At 41.8% G+C, this 3,800-nt stretch overlaps 1 pseudogene across 1 annotated transcript; it reads right to left on the reverse strand.

Moving 5' to 3' along the window:
* Positions 1-2,772: 2,772 nt before the first annotated feature.
* On the reverse strand, positions 2,773-3,242 carry LOC100344920 (ATPase inhibitor, mitochondrial pseudogene; annotated as a pseudogene). Its single transcript, XR_016234511.1, has one exon. The product of XR_016234511.1 is annotated as an ATPase inhibitor, mitochondrial pseudogene (transcript).
* Between the last annotated feature and the right edge of the window lie 558 nt (positions 3,243-3,800).

A 3,800-nucleotide genomic window follows, 5' to 3' on the forward strand; every position in this document is an offset into this window, starting at 1 on the left:
ATTGTTCCTTTGCTAAGTTACTAAGTAAGCCCATTATAAGAACTTTTTATTTACTCATCTCTGGGTACTTCCATGTGTTACATACCATGTACACGTTAATAAGCTCTTTTCTGTTTCTCTTGTTAAAATTCGTCTTTTGTCACTCCAATTTAGGGGGCCCTACCCAGCCAGAGAACCTAGAAGGGAAGAAAGAAAAACATCCCCCCCTCCACAGAACATATTCAAAATTCCCCTGAAGCATTAGGATATTTGGCAGATAGTTACAAAAATTATTTTTTTCTTTTCAGTCAAATTGCTTCTAATGTGTTCAGAGGATTTTCAGTGTGTTAATTATTAAGGATTATTTATCCCCCACAACTAAATAGCTGATAAATAATAAATTTACAGCTATTTAAACTATTTTCATCTAACAAATGTTCTTTAAAATTATTTGCTATTTGAGAACTGAGCATAATCATAATAACTTATTAGATAATAAAATAAAAATGATATATACTCAAACTTTTCTTTCTGGCTTAGATTTTTTTATTTATTTTTTATTTATTTTTATTTTTATTTTATTTTTTTTGACAGGCAGAGTGGACAGTGAGAGAGAGAGACAGAGAGAAAGATCTTCCTTTGCCGTTGGTTCACCCTCCAATGGCCGCCACGGCCAGCGCAGTGCAGCCAGCGCACCGCGTTGATCCGATGGCAGGAGCCAGGTACTTCTCCTGGTCTCCCATGGGGTGCAGGGCCCAAGCACTTGGGCCATCCTCCACTGCACTCCCTGGCCACAGCAGAGAGCTGGCCTGGAAGAGGGGCAACCGGGACAGAATCCAGCGCCCCGACCGGGACTAGAACCCGGTGTGCCGGCGCCGCAGGCAGAGGATTAGCCTAGTGAGCCACAGCGCCGGCCCTGGCTTAGATTTAAAAATGAGAACATTATACACCAAAAAGAGTTCACCAACTGAAAATTTAATACTTCAGTGAACAATTTTAGAAAAAAAAGTACCTAAATTCTGATTTACTGAGAATATTTTAAACAAATTCATTTCATTATCACATTATGTCCTCCAGTTAACTGTAGTTACAATAGGAAGCTGAAGTAATAATTTTTAAAATTTTTTAAAAATTAATTTCAAAAATCAGAAAAATTGAAAATTTCATACTAAGACTTTCTATATATCTTTAAGGTTTATTCACCAAATATAAACATTTCATTTTTCTTGCTTCATATAATGTGTTTGTGTGTGCATATACAGATATACATTTATGCAAACTGCTTTATAAACTATTTAAGATTAAATTCCCAACATAGTAACACTTTTCTACAAAATCAGAAAATCGACATTGAAGGGCTAGTGATGTGGCACAGCAGGTTAAGCTGCAGCCTGCGATGCTGGCATCCCATATCAGAGTGCTGGTTTGAACCTCAGCAGCTCTGCTTCCAATCCTTCCTACAAGTGCTCTTGGGTAAGCAGCAGTGATTATCCCAAGAAAGTGCTGTGCTTCCTGCCATCCATATGGGAGATCCAAATGGTTTTCTTAGCTCCTGGTTTTAGAGTGGCCCAGCTCTGCCTGTTGTGGCCATTTGGGGAGTAAACCAGCAGATGGAAAATCAATCTCTCTCTCTCACTCTTTGTCTCTCTCTCTCTCTCTCTCTCTCTCTCACACACACACACACATACATACACATCCTTTCAAATAAGTGAATAAATAAGTCTTTAAAAAAAGAAAGATAATCAACATTAATATGATACTACTGTCTATTTCATAGACTCTATTATAGCAGTAACACTAACCATCAGTGTACCATTTGTGCTCCAGGATCTAATCAATAAATGTGTTGCATTTAGTTGTCAAGTCTCTTTTATATCATCTAACCTGGACAGTTTTGAAATTGAGCCCCTATATAGGGCCTCTGATGCAGACATTGAAGACATGTAGAGGCTCTAATCTCTCAGTCTCCCTCTCTTAGCTTAAAATTTCTTTACCTTGCTTTGATGATTGCAAATCAACCTCTTTCTGAAGATTAACTCATTGAACTGAGGTAGCGGTGCACTAGGCCCAGTGGCCCCACAGCATCCCAAATCACAGGATTCTTGAGATCGTTTATCTCCTCTATGGCTACATCTAAATGCCAGACCCTGTCTTGAGTGTTGTTTTTTAACAGGAACCCCAGCCCCTGAGCAAAAAGTAACAACCATTTGCACACAGCCCCAGACTGACTGGAGCCCACTATGGCATCATCAAAATTTCCAAAAGAAGATGAGGGCCATCCTGTCATTAACCAATTGAAGGAGAACCATGTCTGTAGATTAACTAAAGACCTACACATAATCTGCATACATACCTCTAAACCCCAACTTCAATCTGTAAGATTCCTGGGGTGGGCTTTTGGGCTAGAGGTCAAGATGCCACTTGGGACACCTACATCCCAATCGGAGTGCCCCTGTGAGTCTCAGCTCCACTTGATTCCAGCTTCCTGCTAATGCCCATCCTAGGAGGCAGCTAGTGATGGCTTAAGTACTTGTGCCCTTGCCAGAAATGTGGAAAACCTGGATTGAGTTCCATGCTCCTGGGTTCAGCCTGGCTCAGCCCTGGCTGTTGTGGGCATTTAGAGAGTGAACTGGTACATGGAAGACTCCTACCTCTTTCTGTGTCTCTCTGTTTCTCAGTCTTTCAAATAAATAACTAAGATTCCTTACTCTTTATCCTTAGGAGAGTTGGGAATTAAGCAATAACTGCCCATGCTCTTTGCTTTGCGCTTTACAATAATAAATACCTACCTTCTTTTTTTTTTTTTTTCACCGATGACAATTTATTATAACCTGTTAGTAGCACACAGACCAATGTTAATTACACCAGAATTAGTCACACGGAAGTGGGCAATGACACGTGCCATTCTATGGGGAACTGTGTGCACTTTATCGTCAGAGTTTAGACTTTTGATCTTCTGCTTGTGCCGCTCAATTTCTTTCTGCAGTCGCTCAATCTCCTTCTTATGATGAACGATCTCATCTTCATGGTGTTTCTTCAAGTCTGCCAGTTGTTCTTTAGTCTTCGCTCGGAAGTATCGCTCCTCTTCAGCCTGCTCTCTCTTCCCGAAGGCCCCACCCGCTTCCCGGATGGAGCCCGCTTTCCCGTGGATATCCTCCGGCTTGTCCGGCTTGTCCGAGACCAAGCCTCGGGTTCCAACGGCCCTCGGCCCTCGTGTCCCACGTCCCGAGCCGCGCCCGCGCCACCAACGCAGAGCCTGCCATTATCACTATAATGCAGCACCCCGGGCGTCCAATACCTACTTTCTTACACTATTCCAATGTCAATGACGGGCTTGTTTTATATAAAGCAACTGGACCTAGGTTTGGGGGTTCAGTTTCTAAAGTTTCTAAGTATTTCATGATCTGGATATTTTTTGAACAGTACAGGTCATTTATGTCAGAATGTCCCTTAATTTGAGACAGTCTGATGTTTCTTTATGATTCAATTTAGACATGTTTTTGGCAGGAATGGCACATAAATAAGACTGTGTTCCCTGTGTATGCTACCAGCAGACACAACATAATCTATGTAGCCCACTGAGACAGGGAGGTGGAAGGAGCAGTTGGGCCACTTGGGAGTAATTCCTGTTATCTCAAGGCAAGACATGGATTTGGTTCCTCTGTGGCTCTGGAGGAAAGAGATACCCTGCATGCAACAGGTTCATACTGGTGTAGGGGCCAAGACTGACCTAGATTGACTCACAGCTCATCATACACTCTAGTAATACACTAGCATGCTAAATCACGTACGCATCAGTTGCCATACAGGAAACACGGGAG

Source organism: Oryctolagus cuniculus, chromosome 5, assembly GCF_051225735.1.
Source record: "Oryctolagus cuniculus isolate XC-2025 breed Fujian yellow rabbit chromosome 5, ASM5122573v1, whole genome shotgun sequence".
In the NCBI taxonomy this organism is placed as follows: Eukaryota; Metazoa; Chordata; class Mammalia; order Lagomorpha; family Leporidae; genus Oryctolagus; species Oryctolagus cuniculus.